This window comes from Gorilla gorilla, chromosome 4, assembly GCF_029281585.2.
Source record: "Gorilla gorilla gorilla isolate KB3781 chromosome 4, NHGRI_mGorGor1-v2.1_pri, whole genome shotgun sequence".
In the NCBI taxonomy this organism is placed as follows: domain Eukaryota; kingdom Metazoa; phylum Chordata; class Mammalia; order Primates; family Hominidae; genus Gorilla; species Gorilla gorilla.
The window spans coordinates 64,238,708-64,259,901 of NC_073228.2; the positions used below are offsets into that span (position 1 = coordinate 64,238,708).

General features: G+C 47.7%; 1 protein-coding gene across 3 annotated transcripts in view; it reads left to right on the forward strand.

The window, feature by feature from the left end:
- FAM222B (family with sequence similarity 222 member B) overlaps positions 1-21,194 on the forward strand; it is a 101,044-nt gene that overhangs the window by 1,948 nt on the left and 77,902 nt on the right. The window contains exons 1-2 of one of the 3 annotated variants that reach the window (XM_055388650.2): positions 10,325-10,457; positions 17,323-17,356. The exons of 1 other annotated variant lie outside the window; for it this stretch is intronic. The gene's annotated coding sequence lies outside the window, so the exon portion shown is untranslated. Of the gene's footprint in view, positions 1-10,315; positions 10,458-17,322; positions 17,357-21,194 lie in introns of those variants that run through there. One more of the 3 variants, XM_055388648.2, reaches the window with a different exon arrangement.

Here is a 21,194-nt window from a genome sequence, read left to right on the forward strand (position 1 = left end):
TCCTGCCTCAGCCTCCCGAGTAGCTGGGATCACAGGCATACACCACCACGCCCGGCTAATTTTGTATTTTCAGTAGAGACGGGGTTTCTCCATGTTGGTCAGGCTGGTCTCAAACTTCCGACCTCAGGTGATCCGCCCACCTCAACCTCCCAACGCGCTGGGATTACAGGCGTCAGCCACCTCACCCAGTGCTAATTTTTAAATCTTTTGCAGAGACAGAGTCTCACTATGTTGCCCAGGCTGGTTACGAACTCCTTGCCTCAAGTGATCCTCTGCCTTGGCCTCCCCAAGTGCTGAGTTTACAGGCATGAGACACCATGCCTGGCCTTTCCCCAGATATTTTTTTCTTCAGTTGGTTGAATTCCTGGATGCTGAACCCTTGGATATTGAGGACCAGTATTGAGCAGGAGAGGGCTGTGGGGTTAACAGAGGATTTTCTTTTCTTTTTTAAGAGGAAAATTTTATTCTTACTGAGATGGAGTCTGGCTCCCCTAGGCTGGAGTGCAATGGTTGAATCTCACTGCAACCTCTGCCTCCCAGACCCAAGCAATCCTCCCTCTTCAGCCTCCCAAGTAGCTGGGACTATAGATGCGGGCCACCACACCTGGCTAATTTTTTGGTAATTTTTTTGTACAGATGGGGTTTCACCATGTATTCCAAGTTGGTCTTGAACTCTGCCTACGCCATCTCCCAAAGTGCTGAGATAACAGGCGTGAGTCACTGTACCTGGCCTGAACATTTTTTTTTTGAGACGGAGTCTCGCTCTGTCGCTCAGGCTGGAGTGCAGTGGCGCCATCTTGGCTCTGCCTCCCGGGTTCAGGCCATTCTCCTGCCTCAGCCTCCTGAGTAGCTGAGACTGCAGGCGCCCACCACCATGCCCGGCTAATTTTTTGTATTTTTAGTAGAGACGGTGTTTTACTGTGTTAGCCTGGATGGTCTCGATCTCCTGACCTCGTGATCCACCCGCCTTGGCCTCCCAAAGTGCTAGGATTGCAGGCGTGAGACACCGCGCCAGGCCAGGTTGTTTTTTGAATTAAAAAAAATTTTTTTTGAGCCACAGTCTCACTCTGTTGTCTGAGCTGGAGTGTAGTGGTGCAATTTTGGCGCACTGCAACCTCCACCTCCTGGACTCAGGTGATTCCCCCCTTTTAGCCTCCCAGGTAGCTGGGACTACAGATGTGCCTGACCATGCCCGGCTAATTTCTGTTTTTGGTTTTTTTTTTTTTTTTTTTTTTGAGATGGAGTCTTGCTCACTGCCCAGGCTGGAGTGCAGTGGTGCGATCTCGGCTCACTGCAACCTCCACCTCCCTGGTTCAAGTGATTCTCCTGGCTCAGCCTCCGGAGTAGCTGGGATTACAGGTGCCCGCCACCACACTGGCTAATTTTTGTATTTTTAGTAGAGACAGGGTTTCGCCATGTTGGCTAGGCTGGTCTCAAACTCCTGACCTGGTGATCTGCCCGCCTTGGCATCCCAAAGTGCTGGGATTACAGGGATGAGTCACACACCTAGCCTAATTTCTGTATTTTTTATAGAGACAGGCTGTCACCATGTTGCCCAGGTTGGTCTTTTGTTTGTTTGTTTGTTCGTTTGAGACTCCCAGGCTGGAGTGCAATGGCACGATCTTGGCTCACTGCAACCTCTGCCTCCTGGGTTCAAGCTATTTTCCTGCCTCAGGCTCCCAAGTAGCTGGGGTTACAGTCTTCTGCCACCACGCCTGGCTAATTTTTTGTATTTTTAGTAGAGATGGGGTTTCACCATGTTGGCCAGGCTGGTCTCGAACTCCTGACCTCAGGTGATCCACCCACCTCGGCCTCCCAAAGTTCTGGGCTTACAGGTGTGAGCCACCACGCCTGGCTTGGCCCAGGATGGTCTTGAACTCCTGGGCTCAAGTGAGCCATCTGCTTTGACCTCCCAAAGTGCTGAGATTACAGGTGTGAGTTACTGCCCCTAGCCTTGGAACATTTTTTTGTTTTGTTTTGTTTTGAGATGGAGTCTCCCTCTGTCGCCCAGGCTGGAGTGCAGCGGTGTGATCTCAGCTCACTGCAACCTCCACCTCCTGGGTTCAAGCAATTCTTCTGCCTCAGCCTCCTGAGTAGCTGGGATTACAGGCGCACCCCACTAAGACCGGCTAATTTTTGTAGTTTTAGTACAGACGGGGTTTCACCATATTGGCCAGGCTTGTCTCAAACTCCTAACCTTGTGATTTGCCCACCTTGGCCTTCCAAAGCGTTGGGATTACAGGCATGAGCTGCCATGCCTGGCGGAACATTTTTTTACAATTTTTGATTTTTATAGAAAGAACCTGTTCAAAATTGGTCAGACACTGCACACAAGAAGTTTCCAGAACCACAATGATGAAAACAACAAAAACTGACAAACAGAAGAAAATAGGCAAACAGACAGAACCTACAAACAGAACAAACAGAACAAAAATACCCGAGACTAAACTGTTTCAAAATCAAGGTCCCAGTTGACCAAAGGATTCTAAAGAAACTCATGTGGCCAGCCGGGCACGGTGGCTCAAGCCTGTAATCCCAGCACTTTGGGAGGCCGAGGTGGGCGGATCACAAGGTCAGGAGATCGAGACCATCCTGGCTAACACGGTGAAACTCTGTCTCTACTAAAAATACAAAAAAGTTAGCTGGGCGTGGTGTCGGGCACTTGTAGTCCCAGCTACTTGGGAGGCTGAGGCAGGAGAATGGCGTGAACCCAGGAATCGGGGCTTGCAGTGAGCCGAGATCGCACCACTGCACTCCAGCCTGGGCGACAGCAAGACTCTGTCTCAAAAAGAAAAAAAAAAAGAAACTTATATGGCCGAGGGTGAGGAGACTCCAATGCCTGAGCAAGTACCCAGAGTGGAAGGAAAAACAGTTCAGAAATTCAAATCGCAATCCCTGCCCGCTGGCCCCTCATGCTGTCAAGAGAGAGGCAAAGGGCTTCACAGCTTTATGGGGCAGAGAAGAGAGTGATGACAATAGCTTAAATAATGGGAGGAGGGGGAATTTTTTTTTGAGACAGAGTTTCACTCTTGTTGGCCAGGTTGGAGTGCAATGGCATGACCTCGGCTCACTGCAACCTCCACCTCCTGGGTTCTAAGTGATTCTCCTGCCTTAGCCTCCTGAGTAGTTGGGATTACAGGCATGCGCCACCACGCCTGGCTAATTTTTTGTATTTTTAGTAGAGACGGGGTTTCTCCATGTTGGTCAGGCTGGTCTCGAACTCCCAATCTCAGGTGATCCGCCCTCCTCGGCCTCCCAAAGTGCTGGGATTACAGGCGTGAGCCACTGCGCCTGGTGAGGAGGGGAATTTTTACATTTCAACTTTTTGTTTTCTCTTCCCTTATAGGGAAAGAGGAGAGAGTGGTAGCTTGAAGTTAAGGAGAAAACAGTGATTTTTTTTCTTCTTCTTTAATGTAGAAAACATCTAGGAATGGCAGGCTGTAATGAAAAAAATGCCAAATTTGGCCAGTTTCTAAAGAGGAGGTGGGCGCTTGTGTGGGTTGGTTATGAGAGGTACCAACCTTGGGTGTTGCAGCTTCTTGGAAGAAAACACTCCAGATACAAAGATTTGAGGGTGAGAGAGTAGAAGGGGGGCCAGAATGGGGAACCCTTAAGTGGTACCAAAATTAGCTGCGGCCTGCTCCCTGCTGGTGAGTTCCTGGAGTGTAGAGAATAGCAGGGAAGGAATTGGAGTCGAAGAGAAAATAAATTGATATGCTGATTTAAAAAAAACAACTCTACTCAAGGCTCCATGGCCCCGGTCCGAAGAGTAGAAAATCGCTAAGTGTCAATTACAGTGCTTTCTTGGGTCATCCCCCACTTTTTTTTTTTTTTTTGAGACGGAGTCTCGCTGTCTCCCAGGCTGGAGTGCAGTGGCGCAATCTCGGCTCACTGCAAGCTCCGCTTCCCGGGTTCTCGCCATTCTCCTGCCTCAGCCTCCCCAGTAGCTGGGACTACAGGTGCGCCCGCCACCACGCCTGGCTAAGTTTTTGTATTTTTAGTGGAGACGAGATTTCACCATGTTAGCCAGGATGGTCTCGATCTCCTAACCTCGTGATCCTCCCGCCTCGGCCTCCCAAAGTGCTGGGATTACAGGCGTAAGCCACCGCGCCCGGCCGGGTCATCCCCCACTTAACATGAGCTCAGTTCTGGTGGGGAATCAGTGCTGCCAGGACTAGGGGTATGGGCTGCTGGCCCAGTCTAGACTCTTGGATCCCAGGGGAGAGGGGAAGGTGGCGCCCCCTGCTGGAGACTATATGACAACAACATATATTCCTATATTTGAACCATTGCGGGTCTTCTGAGCCATTTCCCTACTTGAATTTCTTTTTTTCTTTCTTTGAGACAGAGTCTTGCTCTGTCGCCCAGGCTAGAGTGCAGTGGCCCGATCTTGGCTCACTGCAACCTCCGCCTCCCTGGTTCAAGCGATTCTCCTGCCTCAGCCTCCCAAGTAGCTGGGATTACAGGTACCCACCACCACACCGGCTAATTTTTTTATTTTTAGTAGAGACAAACTTTCACCATCTTGGCCAGGCTGGTCTTGAATTCCTGACCTCGTGATCCACCTTCCTCAGCCTCCCAAAGTACTGCGATTACAGGCGTGAGCCACCGCGCCCGGGCCCCTACTTGAATTTCTTACCAAGGGCAGAATAGTGGATTTTTCCCCTGCCAATCATTAATTCATTATATACAATATAGTTATCCATAGAAACACCCCTACTCCAAACTCAGACCATGTGGTTGGATGAGGCTCACTCCAGGCAAGGAGCACACAACTCGGAACCAACTCAATCAGCGTATAACATTCTCTAGCCCATGATGATTGTTTTAGAGATGGGCACGTAACCCAGGGAGATAAAAGGTACAAGGAGAATTTTGCTTCTTTCCCACTGGAGCTGGATGTAAGAAGACATAATATCTGGAGCTGCTGCAGTCATGTTGATACCAGAAGGGGAGAGCCAACCCAGAGAAAGATGTCATTTATTCGCTCCTGAACAAAAATCTATTGAGTACTTGCTATGTGCCAGACACCGCTCTAGGGTTCAAGTCACCCACCTCAGCCTTCCAAAGTGTTGGGATTTCAGATGTGAGCCAACATCCGCAGGCTCCATCTGCTTCTCTCTCCTTCATCTTCACTACACTATTTTGTTTTCTTTCTTTCTTTTCTTTCTTTCTTTTTTTTTTGAGGCGGAGTCTCGCTCTTTCGCCCAGGCCGGAGTACAGTGGCGCTATCTCGGCTCACTACAAGCTCCGCCTCCAGGGTTGACACCATTCTCCGGCCTCAGCCTCCGGAGTAGCTGGGACTATAGGCGCCCGCCACGGCGCCCGGCTCATTTTTTGTATTTTTAGTAGAGACGGGGTTTCACCATGTTAGCCAGAATGGTCTCGATCTCCTGACCTCGTGATCCGCCCACATAGGCCTCCCAAAGCGCTGGGATTACAGGAGTGAGCCACCGCGCCCGGCCTTGTTTTTCTTTATTTAATCAATTTATTTATTTATGTTGGAGATAGAGTCCTTCTCTGTCGCCCAGGCTGCAGTGCAGTGGCACGATCTCCGCTCACTGCAACCTCCACTTCCCAGATTCAAGCAATTGTCCTGCCTTAGCCTCCGGAGTAGGTGGGATTACAGGCTTCCGCCACAATGCCCGGCTAATTTTTTGTATTTTTAGTAGAGATGGGGTTTCTCCATGTTGGCCAAACTGGCCTCGAACTCCTGACCTCGTGATCCGCCTGCCTTAGCCTCCCAAAGTGCTGGGATTATAGGCATGAACCACCACGCACGGCCCACTACACTATTTTAGTAAGGAAGATAAAGTTACAACTTGTAACTTGGGGTCACGGAAGTTTTAGATTTTTTCTTTTTCTTTTTTTTTTTTTTTCTTTTGAGACGGAGTCTCTGTTGTTCAGGCTGGAGTGCAATGGCACTATCTCGGCTCACTGCAACCTGTGCCTCTGGGGTTCAAGCGATTTTCCTGCCTCAGCCTCCCGAGTAGCTGGGATCACAGGCATGTTCCACCACGCCCGGCTAATTTTGTATTTTTAGTAGAGACGGCGTTTCTCCATGTTGGTCAGGCTGGTCTCGAACTCCTGACCTCAGGTGATCTACCCACCTCGGCCTCCCAAAGTGCTGGGATTACAGGCGTCAGCCACCACGCCCAGCGCTAATTTTTAAATCTTTTGCAGAGACAGAGTCTCACTACGTTGCCCAGGCTGGTCATGAACTCCTGGCCTCAAATGGTCCTCTGCCTTGGCCTCCCCAAGTGCTGAGTTTACAGGCATGAGACACCACGTTTGGCCTTTCCCCAGATATTTTTGTTCTTCGGATGGTTGAATTCCTAGATGCTGAACCCTTGGATATTGAGGACCAGTATTGAGCAGGAGAGGGCTGTGGGGTTAATAGAGGATTTTCTTTTCCTTTTTAAGAGGAAAATTTTATTCTTACTGAGATGGAGTCTGGCTCCCCTAGGCTGGAGTGCAATGGTTGAATCTCACTGCAACCTCTGCCTCCCAGACTCAAGCAATCCTCCCTCTTCAGACTCCCAAGTAGCTGGGACTACAGATGTGGGCCACCACACCTGGCTAATTTTTTGGTAATTTTTTTGTACAGATGGGGTTTCACCATGTGGCCCAGCTTGGTCTCAAACTCCGCCTACTCCACCTCCCAAAGTGCTGACATTACAGGCGTGAGTCACTGTACCTGGCCTGAACATTTTTTTTTTTAATTAAAAAAATTTTTTTGAGACACAGTCTCACTCGGTTGCCTAGGCTGCAGTGTAGTGTAGTCTAGGCTCACTGCAACCTCTGCCTCCTGGGTTCAAGTGATTCTCCCACCTCGGCCTCCCAAGTAGGTGGGACCACAGGTGTGCACCACCACATCCAGCTAATTTTTTTTTTTTTTTTTTTTTTGAGATGGAGTCTTGCTCTGTCGCCCAGGCTGGAGTGCAGTGGCATGGTCTTGGCTCACTGCAACCTCCACCTCCTGGGTTCACGCCGTTCTCCTGCCTTAGCCTCCCGTGTACCTGGGACTACAGGCGCCCGCCACCATGCCCAGCTAATTTTTTTGTATTTTTAGTAGAGATGGGGTTTCACCGTGTTAGCCAGGATGGTCTCTATCTCCTGACCTCGTGATCCACCTGCCTTGGCCTCCCAAAGTGCTGAGATTACAGGCGTGAGCCACCAGGCCCAACCCTTATTTATTTATTTATTTTTCTTTTTGAGACGGAGCCTTGCGGCTGGATTGCAGTGGCGCAATCTTGGCTCACTACAACCTCCACCTCCCGGGTTCAATTGATTGTCCCACCTCAGCCCCCCAAGTAGCTGGGACTACAGGCACCCGCCACCATGCCCGGCTAATTTTTTGTATTTTTAGTGGAGACGGGTTTTCACCGTGTTAGCCAGAATGGTCTCCATCTCCTGACCTTATGATCTGCCCATCTCGGCTTCCCAAAGTGCTGGGATTACAGGTGTGACCCACTGTGCCCGGCCTATTTATTTATTTTTTCTTTTTTTCCTTTTTTTTTTTTTTGAGACAGAGTCTCGCTCTGTCGCCAAGGCTGGAGTGCAGTGGCGCGATCTCGGCTCACTGCAAGCTCCGCTTCCCGGTTCATGCCATTCTCCTGCCTCAGCCTCCCGTGTAGCTGGGACTACAGGAGCCCACCACCACGCCTGGCTAATTTTTTTGTTTTTTTTTTGTTTGTTTGTTTTGTTTTTTGAGATGGAGTCTCGCTCTGTCCCCAGGCTGGAGTGCAGTGGCACCGTCTTGGCTCACTGCAAGCTCCGCCTCCGGGCTTCACGCCATTCTGCCTCAGCCTCCCAAGTAGCTGGGACTGCAGGGGCCCGCCACCATGCCCGGCTAATTGTTTATATTTTTAGTAGAGATGAGGTTTCACCGTGTTAGCCAGGATGGTCTCGATTTCCTGACCTCGTGATCCGCCCACCTCGACCTCCCAAAGTGCTGGGATTACAGGCCTGAGCCACCGCGCCCGGCCCTATTTATTTTTTTAATTGAGATGGAGTCTCACTCTGTTATCCAGGCTGGAGTGCAGTGGTGCGATCTCGGCTCATTGTAACCTCCGTTCCTGGGTTCAAGCGATTTTCCTGCCTCAGCCTCCTGAGTAGCTGGGACTACAGGTGCATGCCACCATGCCCAGATAATTTTTGTATTTTTTCAGTAGAGACAGGGTTTCACCGTGTTGGCCAGGCTGGTCTCGAATTCCTGGCTTCAAGCGATCCGCCCGCCTTAACCTCCCAAAGTGCTGGGTTTACAGGCATGAGCTATCTTGCCTGGCCACTATTTTTTTAGATTTTTTTGTAGAGATGAGTCTCCCTATGTTGCCCAGGCTGGTCTCTAACTCCTGGGCTCAAGCAATCCTCCCAACCTGGCCTCCCAAAATGTTGGGATTACAAGCATAAGTCACTATGCCCAGCTTTATTTTTAATTTTTTTTTCTTTTGAGACGGAGTCTCGCTCTGTCGCCCAGGCTGGAGTGCAGTGGCTTGATCTCGGCTCACTGCAAGTTCCGCCTCCCGGGTTCACGCCATTCTCCTGCCTCAGCCTCCCGAGTAGCTGGGACTACAGGCGCCCGCCACCACGCCCGGCTAATTTTTTGTATTTTTAGTAGAGACGGGGTTTCACCGTGTTAGCCAGGATGGTCTCGATCTCCTGACCTCACGATCCACCCGCCTCGGCCTCCCAAAGTGCTGGGATTACAGGCGTGAGCCACTGCACCTGGCCTATTTTAATTTTTTTAACATTCCTCATTGAGCACTCAACTTGTCTTTTTTTCTTCTCTTTTTCCCCCTTACGTTGTATCTTGGGCCTTATGTGTCCAAACTCTGAAGAGAGCAGACCAGCGCTGGAGTTGAGAGAGAAAAAAGAGCCATGGTGATGAGGAGAGAGTTTAGTCCTGTACCTCCTCTTCCCTTTGGTTGCTGTTCATTGCCTGCTGCTTTCAAGTCTGTTTTGTTGAATTCTCAGGACTCGATTGAGCTTAGTCTCTTGTCAGGCTATGCCAAAGCAGCACAGTAGTCTAGGGACTGACAGTTGGGCCTCACTGGACTAAAGGTCTGGTTTTCTTTTACCAGTTTGAAAAAGGGCCAGGCTCACAGTGAGAGCTGGAAAGCAGGGGACTATTTGCCTGCGAATTCCTCAATAGCATACACGCGATGCCTAGAACATTTCTGTGCAATAAACAGCATGTGCTTGATAAACATACTGAACTTAGCGGTGTTCCCAGTGCATTCTAGGCGAGGTCACCTCCTTGACAAGGTCCCCAGGACTTCATTGCACCTCCTAGCTAGTAGTGTATTCTAGGATGGCAAAGCTGCCTTTACATAATTACCCCCGATACATTCTAGACACGATGATCTTCTTGAAAGAGACCCAAATTTTACCAGGCATGGTGACTCATGCCTGTAATCCCAGCACTTTGGGAGGCCGGGGCGGGCGAATCATCTGAGGTCAGGAGTTCGAGACAGCCTGGCCAACATGGTAAAACCCCGTCTCTACTAAAAATACAAAAGTTAGCCAGGCGTGGTGGCGCAAGCCTGTAATCCCAGCTAGTCAGGAGGCTGAGGCAGGAGAATCGTTTGAACCCGGGAGGCGGAGGTTGCAGTGAGCTGAGATCGCGCCACTGCACTCCAGCCTGGGCAACAAGAGCGAAACTCCGTCTCAAAAAAAAAAAAAAAAAAAAAAAAAGACCCAGGCTGGGAGCGGTGGCTCATGCTTGTAATCCCAGCGCTTTAGAAGGCTGAGGTGGGTGGATCACCTGAGGTCGGGAGTTCGAGACCAGCCTGACCAACATGATAAAACCCCGTCTCTACTAAAAATACAAAATTAGCTGGGCGTGGTGGTGCATGCCTGTAATCCCAGCTACTCGGGAGGCTGAGGCAGGAGAATCGCTTGAACCCGGGAGGCGGAGGTTGCTTTGAGCCGAGATCACGCCATTGCACTCCAACCTGGACAACAAGAGCGAAACTTCGTCTCAGAAAAAAAAAAAAAAGACCCAAATTTATCATCAGTGGTCACCTCAGAGCACCTGAATTCAGGCCTTTAAGTACAAGTAGGATGCAGAATTCTGGAAGAGCCAGTAAGTCTGTGGCTCCTTGGGGAAGCGCGATCCAAGGGTTTAGTAACCTAGGCACGGTACTCCAGAGGCGTACCCTGAGGCAGCCGCCAAATTCTCTAAGCCTCAGAATTCTTCAAGGCCAGCTCCCATGTCCACTAGAGACCCAGGGGTCCAGACCATCAGGCACTGAGGAAGACGCCCCCGGCAGGGGCTGCGCAGGCGCGTGCGGCCCGAAAGGGCCCAGGCGCTACACGCTGCGCAGGCGCAGGAGCGGCTCCGGCTAGTGCCGACAGCTGCGCCGGTGACTGAGGGGCCGGGCAGTGGAGAAGTGGTGGCGGCGGGCGGCGGGCGGCAAAGGAGCAGCCATGAGGGCCGGGCCCAGTCACCGACCGTGAGTAGTGGTGGAGGGGGAGTGGACAACGCGTGGGAAGAGGGTAACTTGGCTGAAGGATACATGACTTTGTGGGGTGGGCTCTGACTGTGGGAGACGGAAGGGCGTGGGGGAGGTACAGTTTGAGGTGATGATGGGAGAATTTGGGGCACGGGTGGCCAGGTCGCCGGCCGCAGAGCTGGACAGCTTGGTGGAGGGGGAAGGGGTTGCGTGCTGTGGAATGAAGCAGCCCATTTGTATCATCCCTTCCTCCAGGAGCTTTTGGTCGCCTCTCCTTTCCGCTTCTTTCAGAGAATGATTGCGGGGGGAGGGTGGTGGAGGATGAAAGCTCTGCTGGAGCTTAAGAAGCCACCTCTGAACCAGGCCGGGGAAGGGTCGGTCTCCCGGAGTAATAGGCTGCTCTGGGTAGAGGATGGGAGTCGGGAACCCTCTTTTGAAAGCTGGGAGGGGTCTAGGGAAAAGAGCTAGGGGCTTAGAGTCAGGCAGGTTCGAAAGGAAGTCCACCATTGATAAAGCTGTTAGGTAACCTTGGGCAGGTCCCACTTAACCTTTCTGAACACCAGGAAGATGTCATGCTTCAAACGGGCTATTGCAAGCATCACCTATGTAATTGAGATTGTTTATGCAAATTGTGAATTGTAAGTACTATGTTGATGTTAATGTATCACCAACAATGTTAGTGGAATTTAGACCTTACCGTTGTTAATGGAATGACTGATTTCTCTGTTAAGGTAAGAAGCGTATTGTTTGTAAAACCTCAGTAGACACGTATGTGCTTTCTTTATGGGCACAGCAGACCATGTGCAGAACTACCAGTTCTGTAATGTGATAAATTAGCCATCAGACTTCTGTAGGAAAAATACCGTACTCCGGCGTTTTTACAAACGGTTTGCAGCTCCTCACCCGAAAGGATGGAGGGCCAATCTGTTAAAATATTTTCTGAACATAGCTAACTCATGTTGCCTTATAACACAGTTGGCACTAATGTGCTTTAAAGAGTTGAGAAAAGGCCGGGTGCAGTGGCTCAGGTCTGTAATCCCAGCACTTTGGGAGGCCGAGGCGGGCGGATCACGAGGTCAGAAGTTGGAGACCAGCCTAGCCAACATAGTGAAATCCCGTCTCTACTAAAAATACAAAAAATCAGCCGGGTGTGGTGGCGGGCGCCTGTAATCCCAGCTACTTGGGAAGCTGAGGCAGGGGAATCACTCGAACCCGGGAGGCAGAGGTTGCGGTGAGCCGAGATAGTGCTATTGCACTCCAGTTCGGGTGACAGTGCGAGACTCCGTCTGGAAAAAAAAAAAGAGTTAAGAAAATAGTTTGAGACAAGCAGGGAGGGCTGCCCAGTGAGGGATGTGAAAATATAATTTGTTTATTATATTTTATTTTATTTTTGAGACGGAGTCTCGCTCTGTCGCCAGGCAGGAGTGCAGTGGCATCATCTCGGCTCACAGCAACCTCCGCCTCCCGGGTTCAAGCGATTCTCCTGCCTCAGCCTCCCGAGTAGCTGGGATTACAAATGCCCACCACCACGCCTGGCTAATTTTCGTATTTTTAGTAGAGATGGGGTTTCACCATGTTGGCCAGGCTGGTCTTGAACTCCTCACGTCAGGTGATCCACCCACCTCGGCCTCTCAAAGTGCCGGGATTACAGGCGTGAGCCACCGTGCCTGGCTATTTTGTTATCTTTATTTTTATTTTATTTTATTATAATTTTTTTTGAGGTGGGTGAAGGAGTCTTGCTCTGTCACCCAGGCTGGAGTGCAGTGTTGCGAACTTGGTTCACTGCAACCTCCGCCTCCTGGGTTCAAGCAATTCTCCTGCCTCAGCCTCCCTAGTACCTGGGATTATAGGCACGTGCCACCATACCCGGCTAATTTTTGTATTTTTTTTTAGTACAGTCGGGGTTTCTCCATTGCTGGACAGGCTGGTCTCAAACTTCTAACCTCAGGTGATCCGCCTGCCCCAGCCTCCCAAAGTGCTGGGATTACAGGTGGGAACCACCGTGCTTGGCCCATTTTATTATTTTTAAATTATATAAAGTTCTCCTTTGCAAAGGAGTCTCTGGCTGCTCCGGGGACCTGTCGCTGTTTTGGAGGTCAGATATGCATAAGGCAGCCCTCTAGCTCTGCTTTTTGTTACCCTGCTTGTCAGTGGGATCTCCCAGGTGGAATATCTCAGAAGAGGAGCCCAAGAGGTGTCTTGGTTTTCCTGAGAGGCTGAAGAAACACTCCTGAGACGTATTTTTTAATGTAGACAAAGCAGAGGACAAACTATGTGTTTATGGAAAGAGAAAATGGGTTCTTTTTATTTTATTTTGTTTTGACACAGAGTCTTGCTCCGTCGCCCAGGCTGGAGTGCAGTAGCGCAATCTCGGCTCATTGCAACCTCCACCTCCCGTGTTCAAGCAATTCTCCTGCCTCAGCCTCCAAGTAGTTGCGATTACAGGCACCCACCACCATGCCCGGCTAGTTTTTGTATTTTTAGTAGAGATGGGGTTTCGCCATTTTGGTCAGGCTGGTTTCGAACCAGGTGATCCGCCTGCCTCGGCCTCCCAAAGTGCTGGGATCACAGGCGTAAGCCACCAAGCGCAGTGAGAAAATGGTTTCTAAAGTAGAGATGCAGACTCCTTTTAAAAGGACATAGACGCTTCAGCTTTGCTGACTCTGAGGATTGAGACCTTAAACTGTCAAGGCGTTTTGGCAGTTGATGAGTGATTGGTCTTTTACCTGAGTAAAGGTAGGGAGGGGCTATACTAGATTCTTGAAGATTCACAAATAAGGGGAGTGAATTTATAGGAATGGGAAAAATGAACCTGGTTGTTTTTAACTTCTCTGTCTGGTAAAATGTGTTTCACTTTTCTTTCCTGGAAATGCACAGTGATGTATAATTTTAACCTTTTTACTTTAGTTCCTTGACTGTCCCAATAGATTATTTGTCTATAATACTTTAAGATAATAGTTTTAAAAATAAAGCATTTGTTACTATTGTGATAGGTCATTACAGAAATTTATTCCATGTTTGACTACTACATGGAGTAGAGTATAAAATGTTAAAGCTGGGCATAGCTATCTTATTTTATTTTTTAATAGTTGGACATTTATTTTTAATGTTGGTAATGCATTTTTCCCCCTACTGGAAATTTCCGTCAGTTCAAATAAGCGCATAAATGCCACCCATGTTATGTTAAAATAATAGAGGTTTGTTCAGCTGTGATGAGAATTTCCTGTCCTCCTCTCCTTCTATTATCTTTCCTACTTGTGGTTACTTTTATGTAGTAAATGACCTTACAAAATGAGGATTTCTTTCCCTGGGGAAGAAAAAGGGGTGGGCTAGTATCTTGATTGCCTTTCGTGTGAGAAGTTTTTCTAAAGTGGGAGAGGAACTTTGGAGATTTAAGGACTTCTTGTGAATCTCTGACATACCAGGGGCTAAAATAAATATTTATTGGCTTATTATTATCATTATTATTATTTTTTGAGACGGAGTCCCGCTCTGTTGCCCAGGCTGGATTGCAGTAGCGCGATCTCGGCTCACTGCAAGCTCCGCCTCCCGGGTTCTCGCCATTCTCCTGCCTCAGCCTCCCTAGTAGCTGGAACTACAGGCACCCGCCACCATGCCTGGCTAATTTGTTGTCATATTTTTAGTAGAGACGGGGTTTCACCGTGTTAGCCAGGATGGTGTCGATCTCCTGACCTTGTGATCTGCCCGACTCAGCCTCCCAAAGTGCTGGGATTACAGGCATGAGCCACCACGCCCGGCCTTATTTTATTTTTTTTGATACCAAGTTTCACTCTGTTGCCCAGGCTGGAGTGCAATGGCGAGATCTCAGCTGATTGCAACGTCTGCCTCCTGTGTTCAAGTGATTCTCTGGTCTCAGCCTCCTGAGTAGCTGGGATTACAGGTGCGTACCACCATACCTGGCTGATTTTTGTATTTTTAGTAGAGATGAGGTTTCACCATGTTGGCCAGGTTAGTCTCGAACTGCTGACCTCAGGTGATCCACCCGTCTCAGCCTTCCAAAGTGCTGGGATTACAGGCGTGAGCCACCACACCCGGCCTTTAAATTTATGTATTTATTTATTTACTTTTTGAGATGGAGTTTCACTCTTGTCACCCAGGCTGGAGTGCAGGGGTGCGATCTTGGCTCACTGCAGCCTCCACTGCCCGGATTCAAGCTTCTCCTGCCTTATCCTCCTGAGTAGCTGGGATTACAGGTGCCCACCACTATGCCTGGCTAATTTTTGTACTTTTAGTAGAGATGGAGTTTTGCTATGTTGGCTGGGCTGGTCTCGAACTCCTGACCTCAGGTGATCAGCTTAAGGGAGGAGCCCACCCCTCTTATTGTCTTATGCCCAATATCTGCCTCCAAAGAAAGAAGTAAAAACTAAAAGGCAGAAATGAAATCCACCAGTAGACAGCCCGGCGCCACACCCTGGGCCTGGTAGTTAAAGATCGACCCCTGACCTAATAGGTTATGTTATCTATAGATTACAGACATTGTATAGAAAAGCACTGTGAAAATCCCCATCCTGTTCTGTTCCGTTCCAATTACTGGTGCATGCAGCCCCCAGTCACATACCCCCTGCTTGCTCAATCGATCACGACCCTCTCACGCAGACCCCCTTAGAGTTGTGATCCCTTAAAAGGGACAGGAATTGCTCACTTGGGGAGCTCGGTTGTTGGAGACGTGAGTCTTGCCGAAGCTCCCGGCCGAATAAAGCCCTTCCTTCTTTAACTCAGCGTCTGAGGGGTTTTGTTTGTGGCTTGTCCTGCTACAAGCCCGCCTCATGGCCTCCCAAAGTGCTGGGATTACAGGCGTATGCTGGCTCAATTATTAAATGGTGGTTTGGTACAACACTGGATCATACTATTTCATGGGAAAATATAGGTCATTTAAGAAGTGATTTAGGGCCAGGCGTGGTGGCTTATGCCTGTAATCCCAGCACTTTGGGAGGCCGAGGCGGGTGGATCACAAGGTCAGGGGTTTGAGACCAGCCTGGCTAATATGGTGAAACCCCATCTCTTCTAAAAACACACAAATTAGCTGGGTGTGGTGGTGGACGCCTGTAATCCCAGCTACATGAGAGGCTGAGGCAGGAGAATTGCTTGAACACGGGAGGCGGAGGTCTCAGTGAGCCGAGATCATGCCACTGCACTCCAGCCTGGGCAACAACAAGAGGGAGACTCTGAAAAAAATATATAAATAAAAATAAGAAGTGATTTAGGTGGGCATGGTGGTTCATGCCTGTAATATCAGCACTTTGGGAGGCCTAGGCAGGAGGATCACCTGAGCCCAGGAGTTCCAGACCAGCCTGGGCAATATGGTGAAACCCTCTCTTTACAAAAAAATAAAAAAAAATGAGCCGGGTGTGGTGGCATGCACCTATAGTCCCAGATACTTGGGAGGCTGAGGTGGGAGGATCACTTGAGTACAAGAGATGAAGGATGTAGTGAGCAGTAATCTGAGCTGTAATCTCGCTATTGCACTCCAGCCTGGGCGACAGAGTGAGACCCTATTTAAAACAACAACAAAAAAGTGTTTTGTTTAAAAGATTTACTTGGTTACCAATTTTCTGGGAACTAACCGTGAAACTAGTTGGGAAAAATATGCAAATCTAGAAACAACATAAGTATCAATTTGCGAATTTGTGTAATGTCTTTTTTTCTACCAGTAAGCCATAACTAGGCTTGAATCGTAAGCTTTTTGGATTCTGTGGCCTCATTGAAAAAATGTTGGAGTTGATCCTTTCAGCAGTCAACTTCAGCAAATATTTAAGTGTCTACCGTGTGTTATGTCTTGTACTAGGCGCTGGGAGGGAATTAAAATATAAATGACAAAATCATTTTTAAAGAGTTCACTGTTGGCCAGATGCAGGGGCTTACACCTGTAATCCCAGCACTTTGGGAGGCTGAGGTGGGCGGATCATGAGGTCAGGAGTTCAATACCATCCTGGCCAAGATGGTGAGACCCCGTCTCTACTAAAAATTAGCCAGGCGTGGTGGCAGGCGCCTGTAATCCCAGCTACTCAGGAGGCTAGGATTGAGAATTGCTTGAACCCGGGAGGTGAAAGCTGCAGTGAGCTGAGATCGCGCCACTGCACTCTAGCCTGGGCGATAGAGCATGACTCCATCACACACACACACGCACACACACACACGCACACACACACAAAAAAAATTAGCTGAGTATAGTGGTGGGCGCCTGTAATCCCAGCTGCTCAGCAGGCTGAGGCAGGAGAATCGTTTCAACCTGGGAGGCATAGGTTGCAGTGAGCCGAGGTCACACCGTTGCACTCCAGCCTGGGCAACGGTGAGATTCCATCTCAGGAAAAAAAAAAAATTCACTTTTTTTTTTCTTCTTTTCTTTTTTTTTAAGGCTAGGAAGTGAAGCAGTGGGAATGAAGAAGCAACAAAGAAATTTGTAACTTCTTGTATCAATTAGTTGTAAACACTACTACACTTGGACCAGCCACATTTTAATTAGAGACCAACACATAAATAGTTCTGAGTCAGTACAATAAGTGCTGTAATAGAGATCTGTACTAAGTGCTATGGGAACATTAGTTCTGCCTTGTAGTGGGAGGGGAAAGTTAGAGAAGACTTCCTAGAGAAAGAGTCAGTTGGGTCTTGAAGGAGGGATACAATTTGGCTGAGTCAGCAAAAAAAGGATTGGAAAAGTTACTGTTTGAAGTGCAGAAAATAGCTTGTACAAAGATACAGATGTGCAAGAAGTATGGACATGTGGACTAGTTTAATGTGGCAGGATCATGGGGTATGAGGAAGGAGTAGAAGAAAGTGAGGTGAGAGATGGGTTGGAATCCAGTTATGGATGACCTTAGTAAGGGGTCTGAATTTTATTTTGTAGGTGCTGAGGAGTCATGGAAGAGTTTTTAAACCAGGTAAGGAACATGTTTAGATCACTATTTAAGTAGAAGTAACTCTGTTGACAGTGTAGAAGTTAGACTTTAAAAGGCACAATTGATTGTAGGGAGACTAGTTGGTTGGGAGAATGGTGTGATGACTTGAGAGATTGACGATATCAGGTACAGTAGTCATGGTGGAATTGTAGACAGATTGGAGAACTTTTTAGGAGAGTAACTAAAAGGATCTCATTGACTTTATATTGGGGGACGGGTAAAGAAGAAGGAGTTGTCAAAGATGGAGTTGAAATTGCTGGCATGGACAACTAAGTGGAATGTGATGTCATTAACCAAGTTACGGAATGCAAGAGTAAAAGAGGGTATTACATTTGAGGGAAATAAGTTTGATTTTGGTATATAGGATTTGAGGTATCTGGGAAATCCAGTAGGCTTCTGGATATATACATAGGTCTTGAGTAGAAAGGTTCAGAAGGGAGATACAGATTTAGTAGTCATTAGCATATTAGTAGTGAAAGTCAGCTTGATGACTCTGTGAGTCCAAGCTTCAGTTGCTTTATATGTTGTTCATTTGTATCTTTTTGAGAGATTAGTTTTGCAGGAATGTGGCATGACAACTACTACTTCATAGTACAGTGCTAGTCCTTTTCCTTATTTTTCAATTTTTTTTCTCTGTGAACTTCTTTTTTTTTTTTTTTTTTTGAGACAAAGTCTCACTCTGTTGCCCAGGCTGGAGTACAGTGGCACGATCTCAGCTGACTGCAACCTCAGTCTCCTGGGTTCAAGCAATTCTCCTGCCTCTCCCAAGTAGCTGGGACTACAGGCGCACACCACCACGCCTAGCTAATTTTTGTATTTTTAGTAGAGACGGGGTTTCACCATGTTGGCCAGGGTAGTCTCGAACTCCTGACCTCAGGTGATGCACCTGCTTCGGCCTCCCAAAATAGTGGGATAACAGGCATGAGCCACCATGCCCAGTGGAACTTATTTATTTATTTATTTATTTTTGAGAGGGAGTCTCCCTCTGTTGCCCAGGCTGGAGTGCAGTGGGGCCATCTCAGCTCACTGCAACCTCCGCTTCCTGGGTTCAAGGTATTCTCCTGCCTCAGCCTCCCAAGTAGCTGGGACTACAGGCGTGTGCCACCATGCCTGGCTAATTTTTTGTATTTTTAGTTGAGACCAGGTTTCACCAGGTCTCGAACTCCTGACCTTGTTATCTGCCTGCCTCAGCCTCCCAAAGTGCTGGGATTACAGGCCTGAGTTACCGTGCCTGGCCCCTTTCCTTTTTTTTTTTTTTTTTTTAATGGAGACAGAGTCTTAACTGTGTTGCTCAGGGTGGTCTCAAAATCCTGGCCTCAAGTGATCCTCCTGGCTCAACCTCCCAAAGTGCTAGGATTTTAGGTGTGAGCCACTGTGCCCAGCCTTTCTTTTTTAACTGGTATCACTATCCACTTTTTTGGAGGATTCTTTTTGTAGCTTGTTTGCAAGGTAGGACATCCTATTTTCAACTTCTCCCCCTTCTTGCTGTTATTCAAAGCAATTGGTCATTCAAAACAGACTTATGTATTTCTCTGTCTCTGCTAGGAGCTAAAATGTAAATATTTAGTGTTTTCTCCTTCATACCCAGAGTTTATGTCCTGATGGGAGAAACAAGTTAACTCTCAATTATAGAGTTAAGAGTGATGATAGAGGTCTTTAGGGTGTAATGGAAATATGTTAACCCTTAACCCATATTTGGGGAGAATCAAGGAAGGCTTGTGCATGGAGGATTGTCCAAAGTAAAACCTGAAGGATGTGTACGATTTAGGTGAAGAGTCAGAGGAAGATCATTGGCAGCAGAGGGACCATTGTTTGTAAAGTGCAAGAAGCTTAACATTTTATCTGTTTGGAATGAATAGCTTGTCTTTTATGAAAAATGGGTTTTCAACTCTGTTGTACTAAACAATAATACATATCTTTAAATAAAACATTTTTCTTTTCTTCTGGACAACTGCAGGAAATCTCAGAACAGCTGTGCAAGTAAAACTTTAGAATCTTGAAAAATAGATGTTAGATTTCTAATCCTCCTAATACCGCCATTGTTTTTTTCTTTATTATTTTTTATTTTTATTTTATTTTTTTTGAGATGGAGTCTTGCTGTGTTGCCCAGGCTGGAGTGCAGTGGCGCGATCTTGGCTCACTGCAAGCTGCGCCTCCCGGGTTCATGCCTTTCTTCTGCCTCAGCCTCCTGAGTTGCTGGGACTACAGGTGCCTGCCACCACGCCTGGCTAATTTTTTTGTATTTTTAGTTGAGACGGGGTTTCACCGTGTTAGCCAGGATGGTCTCGATCTCATCACCTTGTGATCTGCCCTCCTCGGCCTCCCAAAGTGCTGGGATTACAGGCGTGAGCCACTGCACTCGGCCCAGCATTGTTTTTTTCTTTAAGTAAATCTAGGAAGCTAACCCCTACTTAAAAGTAGACACTTTGTGGGAAAGTTTAAAAAGTCTTTGACACGGTCAGGCATGGTGGTTCATGCCTGTAATCTCAGCACTTTGGGAGGCAGAGGTGGGTGTATCGCTTGAGCCTAGGAGTTCCCAGGGTTCGAGACCAGCCTGGGAAACGTGAAATCCCATCTCTACAAAAAAATACAAAAATTAGCCTGGCATAGTTGCTCACACCTGTAATCCCAGGTACTTTGGAGGCTGAGGCAGTAGGATTGCTTGAGCCCAGAAGGCGGAGGTTGCAGTGAACCAAGATCGCATCACTGCACTCCAGCCTGGGTAAGAGAGTGAGACCCTGTATCAAAAAAAAAAAAAAAAAGCCTTTGACAAGCTAACTCTAAAATTTATATGGAAAGGCAAAGGGACTAAAATAGCCAAAACAATTTTGAAAAAGGACAACAGAGTTGGAAGACTCATACTATCTGATTTCAAGACTTAATAAAGAGCTACAGTAATCAAGACAGTGTGGTATTGGCAGAAGGATAGATACATAGATCAATGAACGGAACAGAGGTTCAGACATAGATTCAGGCCGGGCACGGTGGCTTATGCCTGTAATCCCAGCACTTTGGGAGGTCGAGGTGGGGGATCACTTGAGGTCAGGAGTTTGAGACCAGCTTGGCCAACATGGTGAAACCCCATCTCTACTAAAAATACAAAAATTAGTGGGGCGTGGTGGTGGGCACCTGTAGTCCCAGCTACCCAGGAGGCTGGGGCAGGAGAATCACTTGAACCCAGGAGGCAGAGGTTGCAGTGGCTGAGACCATTCCACTACACTCCAGCCAAGGTGACAGAGCGAGACTCCGTCTCAAAAAAAAAAAACACAAAAAAAGAAACATTCACACTATTAAGTATGGCTATTGATATTTGACCCAGGTGCAAAGGCAATTCAGTGGAGAAAGAATAGTCATCTCAACAATTACACCTAAATGTAATTTGTAAAATTATAAAATATTTTTATTATTTTATTTTAATTTAATTTAATTTAATTTTTTTTTTAATAGAGATGGGGTTTTGCCATGTTGCCCAGGCTGGTCTCAAACTCCTGGGCTCAAGCCATCTGCTTACCTCAGCCTTCCACAGTGCTGGGACTACAGGGGTTAGCCACCATGCCCGGCCTAAACTATGAGATTTAAAAGAAGAGGAAATCCTTATTACATTGAGTTAGGCAAAGAGTTCTTAGATATGACACCAAAAGCAAGATCCATAAAGTAAAAAGTTGATAAATTGGACTTCATCAAAATTAACTTTTGCTTTGCAGAAGACTGTCAAGTAGATGAAAATATAAGCAACACACTGGGAGAAATGTTTGCCAATTATGTATCAGGCATACAGCTCATATTAAGAATGTATAGGCCGGGTGTGGTGGCTCACACC